Raw genomic sequence first — 13,179 nt, forward strand, 5'->3', positions numbered from 1 at the left:
TCACATAGTTTAAAATTTGGAAACTGAATTTTTCTTAATGGTTAGGATTTAGGAATATGGACTCAGGCTGAGAACCTTGTACAGAACTTCACAGATTCACATTGGTTGTAGCCTGCTAATTGTAATACACTTTCAAACTCTTGGAAGTGAGAGTGGGTGCCTCCTAGACATCTCATCCCCTTTATCCTCTCAGCTTGAGAGTCCATAGGCCTTTCATTAGCTATAATGAATAGTTTGTCTTGACTAAGCATCTTTGTTTTGCCTGATGTTCAGCAGGCATTTCCTGTTGGGCCTTTTGAATAGCATGATCTTTTCTGGAACTAGGCAATAGGAGTAATGATCCTGCTTCCTTTGAACTGGCCTAGGACCTCAGCTCAGTCTTGGCGGTTCTAACCATTTTTCAACTACCTGTGCATTTTCTCCTTCCACGTGTTTTTCTTTCCTTCTGTGTATCCAAGTGCATATGAAGGTTGACTCCTCAGGGGTGTGCCCCTGGTGTGTGTTTCTCTGCTAACATTCAATGGTGGGGGGGTGGTGAGTCATTGCTTAGAAGTAAATATTTTGTTGATTCCTATTCACGTCAGTGTTCTGCAGGTTCTATCATTTTCTGTTAGGATATGGCACTTAAAACATACCACTGTTTTAGAAATCGCAACACCAAACCCTTTGGTTCAGGGCATTAAATTCCATTGGTACCTGTGCCCAGACCTTGCTGCCTCAGTTTTGACTTACTTCCCAGGCGAGATGTGAAGTCAGTTCCCATTGCTTCATCTCTGCTTATACTATGTGAATGCACGTCTTCATTCTAGGACTGACTTTTAGGGTTCCTGGCAAAGAATCTTCAGGCTGTTAGTGACACGAACACAGATAGGACCTAATGAGATGTGAAGGGCATAAATGAATTTAGACTGAGGTGTCTTAGGATGGGGAGAGACTTTGTGGAGGAGGTACATTCCAGTGCAGAACCCTGTCAGAATATTGACAGAGATACAGGTTAAAAACTTTGCATTTTTCCCAAAATTTTAGGTGTATCACTGAGAAGAAAAGGACTTGCTTTGCTCTAAGATCCTTAGAGATCTCATTTGGATTACCTTAAGAGATTAGAATGGTGGCATGATCTGCAGAGAGGCCCAGCTTTTGAACTGTCCACATCAGGACAGGGATTCACATGTACTTCACTTGGCCTACTGTCTTCTATCTTAGGGGAATGGACATCTGTTCAGTGGGAGGTTGAGGCCCTGTTTGGGTTCACTGGGAGAGTGCCACAGTTCCTTAGTGATCTCTATCCTGGGTCAATGGGTGAAGAAACCAGCAGCATTTATACCAGCTATTTGCTACCTTTAAGATAGTCAAACAAATGCCACTGATTATTCTGGCATTTTTCCCAGCAGTAGTCAGAACTGCTATGGGCACAGACCAGGCCCACTTCCAAAGACTATTCTGTCGTCTCACTGAACCAGACCTAGTACTTATCACTTGAGTTTAACCCGAAGCTCACTCTTCTGTTTTCACCTACCAGTTGTTATTTAAGTTGCTGAGTTAACTGCAGGTGCTTCCTTAGCAAGAAACCATGCTTCCTGGCCCACAAACCGATTTTGTGGCCCCTGGGACCCCCAATACTGGAGGTGCAGACTCAGAAGGTCTAGTGTGGGGCCACTGGGCAGGTCTTTGAAACAGCTTTCCCATGTCATTCTGGTGCACTGCGTTGGGAACTACTGGATGTATATAAACTGATTTTATATACTGTTTTCCTTTTTGAAGCTGTAGTTGTTAGCCAACTTGGTTTATATCAGTTTTTCTAAAATCTTCCCTTTTGTGCTCTGCACAGTTGTATTTACATAGACAAAGGCCTGGAAGGGGACTCAGGGTTAGTTCATTCAGCTAAATTAGCTGCACTAAGCTCAGCTAAAAGCAGCAGATGTTCTGGTTGTTATGGGTGTGTGCACATAAGAATCACCTGGGCACGTCTTCAACAGGCAGGAGCTTGACTCAGCTGCTGAGTCAGGGGCAGCAGGTCTGGGTGTGGAGAAACTGGGCGTGCACTTGTGCTTTGACTGAGCTTCACTGATTCTGATGTGAGGTCTGTGGCATTCTTCATTATCATAGGCTTTGGTTTAGAAAGAAATGTGCTCCCATTTAGGGGACCTTTGAAGTGGTTGGAAAGAATTGTAAGGATTTTGGGGGTTTGAGATGTAATGCTTTTATTTTCCTACTCATCCCAAAGTCAGCATAGTATTGCTTCTGTGATAAATCTCCAACCCAGCCCCACCGCCAGTCAGTAAAACATAAGAGTTCAGAAACAGACTGTTCTCTAAGTGCCTGAGTCTCCTCAAATTATCTGGTACATTGAGCTAAGCTGCTGAGATCACAGCCTGAAACTGATTAGAGTTGGTACCTTTTCATGGTTTTAAGGCTTTCCACTCTTTCCCCACCTTTCTGCACTTGTGATGATGTCTTCTGTTTTAATTTATTTTTTTAGTTTTTTAGGTGGACAAAATATCGTTATTTTATTTTTATGTGGTGCTGAGAATTGAACCCAGTGTCTCATGCATGCTAGGCAAGCGCGCTACCACTTGAGCCACATCCCCAGCCCTGTCTTGTGTTTTTAAATTGTGAAAATATAACAATATTAAGCTGGGCTGTGGTGGTGCATGCCTATAATCCTAGCTATTGGGGAGGCTGAGCAGGAGGATGGCAAGTTCAAGGCCAGCCTGGGCAACTTAGTCACACCCTATCTCAGAATTAAAAATAAAAAGGGCTGGGGGAAGAGAAAAAAAACCTTTGCTGTAGAGCACCCCTTGGTTCAATCCCCAGTACCACAGAAAATATGAATAACAACAAAAAACAATTATTAAGATGAGAAAACTACCTGTATCTGTGTTTTTTGTTTTTATTTTCTACATTATTCCAGCTTTTGATTCTAGACATATATATCTTTACATTGCTGTAATTATTGTGGGCTATACAAACACTGTATCATAGTCCTTCCAAGTTAATCATTTTGCATATAGTCTCACTGTTAATAAAAGACAGAGCTGAGGTTTGAAGTGTCAATACCATGTAAATGTATTTCCTTCCATTTTGAGATTGGGTGGAAGGTGCAATATCCGGGTGTGACCACACGGTGGTGCCAAGAACCAGCACACAGCTATTCCCATCTCCATGGCCTAGAAACCAAACCTGAAAGCTGGGATCTGGGAGTTGGGTTGGAGGAGGGTATGAAGAGATGGCTAGGGAGTCTAGAAGACCTGAAAAGTATGGTGTAGATCATGTTGGGATTTGCCTCGTGATCTGGTGCAAACTGAATCTGTATGATACCTGTTGCTAGAAAGTGTTTTCAGTAAATTTTGATCCTAAAGGTTTTTCTTTTTTTTGTTGACTCATTGAATATTGAGTTAAAAAAGGCTGATGGGGACTCCATTCATTGTGTAAATCTTATAGAATGTCTTCTAACTGACCAGTAGGCTTAGTCATCTGGGAAAATAATGTTCCTCATTGTCTTCATTCTTCTTCAGTGTTGCTTCTATGGCCAGGGAAGGTTGGATCCTGGTTTGTAGGGTTTGCTTATATACATGCACGGTTCTGAGAAGGGGCAGGCCGTCATCATTTTTAGAGACTGAGAGGATTGAGCAGTCACTAGACAGGGGTCCAAGGAGGTACCTCCAAGGTCATTGCGACCTGAACTAGACCCTGGTAGGTTCTTGACTCGATATGGCTGAAAAAAATTCTAAGATGCATCAAAAACGAGGCACAAGTATAGATGCCCCTCACCTCTCAGAGAGGAGCAGACCATTAAGACACCATGGTTGAACCGTCTGGCTACATATAGGATTTTCTGGGAAAGAAAGTGCAGGTCCCCAGGCAAGCTTTTGTGAAAATGAAATTCCATGTTAATCATTTGATATTTGGGCTTCAGAATATTTCTTGGTTAAACAGTCTACTCATAAATCAGTTGTGGGCATGTTGTATAAATCTTTGAATCTGGTGATGTTGAAATCAATTATGTTTTTGTCCTAGTTGATCTGTTATAAGCAAACACTATGGGTTTTTTTCTTCTAACTAAAGAGACAGGCAGGACTGGTCATGCTCAAAGATTTGGTTCTTCATCTAGTAAGGATCTTTTTGTCTTCCCTTAAGAGCCCACCTATCTGAAAGCCAACCAGAATAAATATTTAAAAATGTCTTAAGGATTTGCTTGAGCAAGAGTGACATCAGGTATGGGTGTGTGGGGGAGAGCGTATAAGAACACAGAGTTAGTGTGTTTGGATGTTTACCACTTGGTGATGTTTCACATCATGTGTGGGCTATTCGGTTTAGTCCTTACGGGCTCTAGGAGATAGGAACCTGATCCCTGAGGGTGATGTCATTTAGCCAAGGTAAGATTAGTGGAGGAAACTTGGGAAGGAGTGTGAAGGTGGAAGTGATCCAGCATCTGGTCTGCTGCAGTGGACTCAGATGAGCATTGCTGCAGGGACTGGTTTCTCTCCTAACTTGGTGGGACCAGCTCTCAACTGTCCAGAGACCTTGCTGAAGGCCATGTCTGCAGAACCTCTGCTCCATCTCCATTTTGTTGTCTCTATGGAGCCTCTTTCTCTTCCTTTTGCCAAGAGCCCATTTTTACTGGGAGTGTTCCCTGTCTGCCTTTTGGTTGGATCCTTGATTGCACTGGGTGAGCATTCAGCAATTTTATGCCCCACTTAAGCAAAAACCAAATTGATTACTTGTATGTTTTGTTTTAAAGCCCAAATTACTTGATCTCTGAAAAATCTGAGTTTAGTGAAAGTTTAATCTACATTTGATCCAGAAGCCTAAATACAGTGACTTAAAGATTGTTTTTATCTATTTCCAGGAGTTTGTTTCTTTTTTAAAAATAAGCCAGTGTTCTTTTTTATTGTCTTCTTCTAGGAATCTGTATTTTAAAGAGAAAAGAAAAAGTTACTCCCTTAAGGATGTTTTCTTAGAGAGCACTTTGACTTCTTTTAAATGACAAAACTGAGACACAAATGAAGACTAATTCTGCTTCCTGCTCTGTGCACACCTTTCATTCTCAGCTCTGGGCATAATTGTCTGCATCAGTCTTAATTTACTCTGTGAGATCTGGACTCCTAACTGAGGGTATTTCATCTGCTCGGATGTGCCAATTAAGTCCACCCAGATAGACCATAAAAAGGCAGATAAGAAAAGTAAAACACTGAGTATCTCAATTTAGCAAATTAGACTAATCTGTAAGGAATTCTTAGCTGTCTGAAGTAGAAAACCTATTGCACTACAAAAATGCAAACTATATTAAATACCCAGCTTGGTGCCTGAATATATTTTTAAAAATCAAATTGTACTCATTGTGCTGCTGTTGTAGAATTTCTTTCATGGAGATTGCAATAAGTGGAGAATGATTCTGAGGTTGAAATTTCACTCCATATTAAGAATAGTTTAACTCTGTGGTGTATAGTTTTTTCTTTCCCATCAGTATAGATTTAAACTGCTCTAGGCTCAGTGACCTTTGTAACACAAAAACAATATAAAGGCAGAGCAGTAAGGACAATTTTGAATTTTAAGCACCTCAATGTGTGCTTAAATTTTATTGAAGTTTTGGAGGAGGCATGTTCATTTACTAATAAGTGATCCAAGGCTGCTCATATTTGACAATCCCCATCAATAGGTGTACCTTGTCCCTTTTTTATAGGTTGGTATAGGCAATGTATATGTCGATTTGTCTGGTATTAATGCATCTCATGTGATGGTTCAGTCGAGATTGTCTGTGATCAAAAGAACTGCTATGCTGCCATTGCTTTTACTTGAAAAAGTTTGCTGGTGTCCAGTGAAGAGTGAATTTTGACTTAAATTTGCTCAGTGCTGAGGCAGGAAGGGATCATGTTATCGTACAAAGATGAAGGCAGTTTTTTTTGCCCCTAGTGCTCATATTTTTTAAAGATAAAATTTGAATCAGAGTTTTAAAATTTGGTTTGCCCTTGTATAATTGTTTTCCTTATGTGAGAAAAGGGAAGTTCTATGGAGTGGTTTTTGTTTTTTGTTTTTTTTTTATTTTGGTACTGGGGATTGAACCTGGGGCTCTTAACCACTGAGCCATATCCCCAGTTCTTTTGTATTTTGAGACAGGGGCTCATGAAATTGCTTAGGGTGCTAGCTTTGAATTTGCCATACACCTGCTTCAGCTTCCTGAGTAGCTCCAATTATAGGTGTTCACCACCACACCAGCTTCTGTGGAGTTTTTTGAGACTATATTATGTCATAGAGAGGACAGATTCTAGAGTCTGATTATCTGGGCTGGAGGCTTCATCACTGTCTTATTGGTAATCTTTGGCAGTTACCTTCATGTTTCCAGTCTGCCTTTCTTTAACTATGAAATAAAAAAGAATAACAATAGTAATAATAGAGTATCTGCCCCATTGGATTGTAAGGACTAAATGAATTAATAAATGTGAAATACTTAAATCAGTGCTTATCACATGGTGAAATCACTGTCAGCCATTATCACCTATATTTGTTTTTTGACTCTGAATTTACAAATATATACACATGTACATATGTGTAATCTCAGAAAAAATTTGTCCAGAACTAGCCAACTTTACTTAAGGTGACAGTATATTCGTATAGGTTGGAACTCACAGGCGGTGGGATCTGAATGTAGAGACTCCTCATCTATAAAATGGCAACGGTGATAATATCAAGGGTGGTAGAACTACAAAGATAATGCTCACTAACTCTTAGCTATTCGTATTTTCACATGCCACTAGCTGAAACAGGACAAAGATTCCACAAGCCAGTAAGATGCTTGAAAAGAGAGTCTGTGTGAGCCACAAAGAAGTGCTCATAAACATTGAAGTATATGAAAAGGAGATCTCTTTTCCAAGTAAAAGACAGTTTACAATTGGTACTATCTAGTGTGTATAACCAAATTATTAGCTGTTACACAGTTAATTTTATTGGTGTTATGCTTTTTGTACCTTTCACACATTTTTGTTAATGTGATTAAGGCTTACTTTTACAAATACAGTATCAATAGTTGTCTTATTTCTCCTTTGAACACACTAGGGGGCACTGGATTTCTTTCCAGGGGACACTGAAACTTAACTGTCTCTTTACTTTTGAGGGCAGCATAAGTAAAGATGGCACTGTGGGTCCTCACAGTTATGTTCTATGGCAGATGTGCCAGAGCCTTCCCTTGGGAGTTTTCTTGTTTCTTCTCCTGGGACTCAATTTCCAGACTTCTTGTAATTCTAGATGCATAGGATGGCATGACCACAATGTTCTGTTCACCTTGACTGGCCAGTGTGGGGTTGGGTAGCTTAGGGGCTGAACTTAAATCCTGCCTGCCCAAAGTTACAGTAGGTGTTTTGACATTGGTTACTTTTAATTCACATTAACGTGCAATTAATTAAAAGTTTTTGATTTCACTTTTTTTTGTGAATGTTATGTAATCTGCCAAATATTTCAAGATAGCTTCTGATATTTGTGTAGCTTCCCAAATGTATTGTACATATACCATCTCACTTAGTCCTTAGAAGACCGTGTATTTGGCTCATTTTGTGATCAAGAAGACAAATGCAGCAGTGGTGAGTAACATTTTCTAAAGTTTGGATCTCCCTTTCTCAGGTGAAGCCCTGTAATACAGCTGTCTGTGTACATCTTGTTTTCATTTTTTTGTAGTTAGCACAAATCTGTGTTTATTATTGGGTTCTGCTCTAGTAGCCACCATTGGAATCTGATGGGGGCCTTAGAAGGTAGAACATCCTGTGGAAATAATACACTCACTTTGTTTTCTTTGTGTCTGTGACTGATAACAAGTCTTTAGTAAAGACAGATGAATATGGGAACAACAAAAGCATTATTTCCTTCTTAGGAATGTACACATAATTTAGGACTAGTTAAACTCCTTTTCCTATCATAAGAAGAATTCTTTGGTAAGCAGTTGAATCTTTTGACCAGCCTTTTTTACTTGTCCTGAGGAAGCTTGGACCAAACTTGGAGTTTTTGATTTCTTCCCATTGGCTTGGATACAGAAACCAGTCAGTCTTGTTACAAAGTGGACCCACTGGTGGACCCAAAAAGTGGAGCTCAGGTTTGAAAATATGTTAAACAATTTTCATTTCACTTATTTTATTTTTAATTATTTTTAAAAATGAGTTTTCCCTCTTTTTTAAATATTTATTTTTTAGATGTAGATGGACACAACACAATGCCTTTATTTTTATGTGGTGCTGAGGATCGAACCCGGGTCCCGCCCATGCTAGGCGGGCGCTCTACCGCTGAGCCACAATCCCAGCCCAAGAGTTTTCCCTCTTTTCCTTTTTCTTTCTATCCTTCTCTCTTTTTCTTTTTTGTTTGTTTTTGGTTATAAGATTCTAAATTACGAATTTCTTTCTCTTTGCAGTCACTCTCTTCCAGGGGTCATTCTTTATCATAGATTGTAACCATGTTTATTCAGTAGATAGAGTTAGGTGTAGGACATCAGAAGTCACACATGTAGAAGAAGCAGAAGATGAGCAGGAGGTAGTCTCTAAATAAGATGAAACAGGAAGTTTCTAGAACCATTTCTGATGACTTACTTTGACAGTTTTCAAGCCATGTCCCTCTGTCTGCTTGTCTTTTATCTGTAGCCCAATTCTGAACTTAATAATTTGGCATTTATTAAGTGTTTGCCATGAGGAGAGCATCGTGCTAGTCTCTCAGAATATAAAAATGCCAAAGTCAGTCTCTGTCTTAAGACTAATGGGAGACCAGATGCGGATTTCACAATATGCTAATACTTGGTGGGAGTTATAAAGGGCACTTGGAAGAGAGGATGTTAATTCTGCCTGGTCAGGGAACATTTACTTGGATCAGAGGTGCTGCTCTGGGTAGGGATTTGAAAGGTTCAAAAGATGGGTGGATATGCATGTTGATTATGGTACTAGATATGCAGGTGGAGAGAGTTGAGGAAGCCACATACAATACATGGCATAATGGTGGCTAGCCATGTTTTTCTACTTATATGAACATTCTTGAATGCTGGAAATTCTAAAATAAATTAACTTTAGATGGTGGCAACTTGCTCTTGGGTATATTCTTAGGTTCCATTGATGAGAGACCTATCAGTTTACACTGGTTCTGATGCAGTTGAACTAGTTTTAGGCTGAGGTGCATCTACAGGTCATTGTTGCAGGATTAGCACTAGACCCTGCAACCTGGACCAGGGTCTCATTCCTGCACAAATGTGGACAAGCCAGGGAGTGTTTTCTGGGCCTGCATCTGATTGGAATTATAAGTTTATGTTTATTACTGGCTTCTTTTCTAAGTGGCTGCCAGTGGAGTTGATAGCAGGCTGAACATGGCAGCCATGCGAGGAGTTAGAAACCCTGCCAGGGAACACCAGGCCCACTTCGTTTTATGTGGCTGCAGCTGTGACTATTACATGTGCGGATTTTTTTAAATGAGAGGATAGAGAACTTGAAAAAGTTATTTCTTTTCTAAAAAGGTAAGTATTGGATAATTTACTGCCCCCTTCTGCTTTCTCTCAGTTAGCTGGTGTATTTATTGAAGTAACAGAATTTAGACATTTTGGAGCCATTCCTAATGGTCTGGATTCCAGCTCACTTAGGCATAGATCTTGACTTTGACCTGCCCCTAGCCATTTCAAGTTACTCTGTGTCTGCATCTGCCTTTGTTTCAGCCATATAGTAACCTACCATACTTCATGACGGCAAATTGTTTACAAATTTATGGAAATTTTTAAAAATTTATTTTTGGAGCTGGGGATTGAACCCAGGTTCTTGTGCATGTAGAGCTAAGCATGTATTCAACCACTGAGCCACATCGTCAGCCCATGGCAAGATTTTTTAAGTACGATAGTCCAGCAGGTGTCTTATGAAGGGCAAATATCTACGTATATATAGTGATCACATTCATAATAATTTACTGAACATCCCATTTGATGTTATCCTACTTTTAATTCAAATATGCATGTTCTATTAAACATTTGTGGTGCATTGCGTTGTCATGTGCATATTTTGTTGCATTGTCTATTGCCTGTTTCTTTCTCTATGTGAATGTGGTAATAGTGCCAGCTGCAGGGTTATAGTGAGGATTTTAGCAAGTTTAAGTAAGTGAATGTAGTACCGTTTTAATTGATTAAGCACTTCTTATATTTTAGGCTTTGTTTTGAGTCTTTGCATGTGACACCTAGTTTAACCCTCCCCAAACCCAGTGAAGTAGGTAGTGGTGGTCTCCCCATCACAGGATGGAGGAAACGTAGGTGCTAACAAGATTGGTCAACTTGGTGAGGGTTAATGAGCTAATAGCAGCAGAATTTGATTCTAGCCAATGTACACCCAGACTTTTGTGGGCCTGTGCTTTTGCATGTCTAGCCTATAATGTATATTCATAGCACTGCTTCCTCTTATGGTCAGATAGCTTGCTGAGCTCAAGGCTTCAGGATAACCTGGTTAATATACTGAAGAGGGCATCTTTAAGATACTTGATAGCACCGATGGTGGGGAAAACTTCTCTGTGTCTGTATTCAGGTGATATGAGCTCCACCTCTCCCTGGTGTACCACATTCTGTATAGCCCTCTTGTTGGCCAGCACCTTGCTGCATCACTTCTGTGGGCATGCCTTAAATGGTCAGCTCTAAGCCACACGAGGAAGCAAGGAAGCGTTGCTGTAGCTAACAGAATCTCTTGCTTGAGCTACATATGCCTGAGATTCTATCAACCTGGTATTTTGTCTGTAACGTGTATGTGATTCTGCTGGGACAATTTGTCTTCACAATGCTACAGGTACTTGTAGGTCATAATGATTTTTCCCCGCCACCTTTACTCATCCTTTGGCCAAACTTAATAAATGTTCAGTGCTTTTTGTCTTTGTGAAGCGGAAGGCACTGTGATGCAATCACTTCTATGGTGGCTTATGTGGTTTTCTAGGTACTGAGTTCTGTGGTGACATGATGCCTGTATATTTTAGGAGGGTGAGAGAGAGGAAGGAGTAGAAGGTGAAACCTTGTCAGTGCAGAATGATGTGGTGGGAAATTTAACAGCCTCAAAGATTTACTGGTTAAGTCCAAGGAAATAGCTGTCATCTATCAGTGAAGTTTAATACATGATACTCTGGTATGGAAATTTGAATGCTATTATTGTGTCAAACTTCTAAAGCCTGTATCTTCTGTGTTTTCATTTCTCTTCCTGTAAAGTCATCTTTGAGAAATTGCAAAATGAAGTCTTTTTAAGTGGCTGTGATAATTTTTGCGATTCTTTCAATTTCACATCATCCACAAATTTTCTAAATACAAGTATTTTTTATTATGCAGATATTTGGTACTGAATTGATAGTAAGGTTGGGTACTGAGGAATTATCTCATTATCTGAAACTGTTTGATTGCTAAATTTCAGAGAATGAGTAGCAAGAATTTTGATATGTGCACCAGGAAAAAAATACGTGTGTCTTTTTAGTTTCTAAGTTCTGATATTAAGGGTTTCATAGCCTCGGCATTATTGGCATGTGAGACCAGATAACTTTTAATTGGTAAAGGTGAGGAGCCTGAGAGTTGTAGGATGTTTATCTGGACACCACCTACAGGATGTCCCCCTAGTCCTCTCACACTTACAGTAACCAAGTGTGTCAGATTATCTCTGAGGGTAAAAGGGCAGAATTGCCCCCTTGAAAACCATTGCACTTAACTAATTTATAAATAACATGAAACTCAAAAGAATAGCAAAGACTGTCATAACCACTTAGAGATACTTCAGTTTGTCAATTGCATGGAAATATATATATATATATATATATATATTTTGGTACTGGGGATTGAACCCAGGAGCACTTAACCATTGAGCCACATCCTTAGCCCTTTTTTTATTTTACTAGAGACGGGCTCTCACTGAGTTGCTTAGGGCCTTGCTAATTTGCTGAGGCTGGCTTTCGACTCAAGATCATCCTTCCTCAGCCTCCTGAGCTGCTGGGATTACAGGCATGGGCCACCGTGCCTGGCCAGAAATAATTTTTAAGGAAAAAAAATACTAATAAAAGAAAGGGAGAGATTACCTTTAAAAGTTAAGTACATTAAGTTTTTTATATAAAAAGAACATCATATATTAAACCTTATGATTGTATGAGAACTATTTCCCTAGACCTGGTCATATCCTGCCTCTTCCATTTGCTGTTCTCAAAATTAACAATAGTGCTTCATTGATCTTATTTCTAAGTTCTCTTCCTACCCTGCAGTGCAGTTTCAGATAGCCAACTAGTGCTTTCTTATTGATGACAAGTAAATTTCAGCTAGCCCTTCTTTGTGTTATTTTAAAGAGTTGAAATTTTCAACCAGGGAAGAATTTATCAAAGGATGGATGTGCTTTGAGGTCTACCAGCAGCTCTCTGGATGGGAATGCCAATCTCTCTGGCAGTTGGCCTCCATGCTGGGTTTGTAATGTGTCCTGGAAAACATTCCCTACCTCTCACTGGGCAGTATATAATCCTTTCAGTTCTCTCTTCCTTCCCTCAGACAGTCTCTATTTTTATTGCATAGTCAGTGGCAGATAAATGCCTTCTTTGTATGTTACTGTTCTCATCCCTTCCTGTGAGATTTTTTAGTTTGAAGGCATGTATTTGTATTGCTTTATTCCATTCCAACCATTTTCCAACATTCCAACAGAATGTCAGTTGCATGTATGCTGAAAAAATTAATTTATTTTAATGTGAATAGAATCTCAGGCTATTTACTGTGGGTTTTTTTTAAACAACGTCAGAGTCCATTTTAGTTATATGAATGCAAATAATTTGTAATTTAGATTTTATTCAATGAATACATTTTTTTTTTCTGAGTGGTATAATTATCAGTCCATTTGTTGATGCTTCCACTTCAGTTAAGTGAATTATTAGAGTAGTTATGACTAAAAAAGTTGCTGTATGTCCAAGATACTGTGTTGTTTTATGCTAATGACTATCATTTTTAGTACAGAAATAATAATTATAAATAAATAAAATGTTTTTATACTGTATTGCTGTTTTGGAGATAATTTGTTATACTGAAATTTTTCTGAATCTTTTCTAGATCTAAGTTTACATATTTTTAGAAATTTTCCCTTAGTGTATGCCAGAGAGGAGTGAGTAGTTTTGATAATGAAATGAGACCTTACAGGAATATTTCTGGGGCAGCTATAATACTTCAAATAAGAATCAAATTGAGAA

At 39.2% G+C, this 13,179-nt stretch overlaps 1 protein-coding gene across 4 annotated transcripts in view; it reads left to right on the forward strand.

Moving 5' to 3' along the window:
* Nucleotides 1-13,179, forward strand: part of Ercc6 (ERCC excision repair 6, chromatin remodeling factor) — an 81,467-nt gene that overhangs the window by 18,584 nt on the left and 49,704 nt on the right. The gene's annotated exons all lie outside the window — the stretch shown is intronic.

This window comes from Marmota flaviventris, chromosome 4, assembly GCF_047511675.1.
Source record: "Marmota flaviventris isolate mMarFla1 chromosome 4, mMarFla1.hap1, whole genome shotgun sequence".
In the NCBI taxonomy this organism is placed as follows: domain Eukaryota; kingdom Metazoa; phylum Chordata; class Mammalia; order Rodentia; family Sciuridae; genus Marmota; species Marmota flaviventris.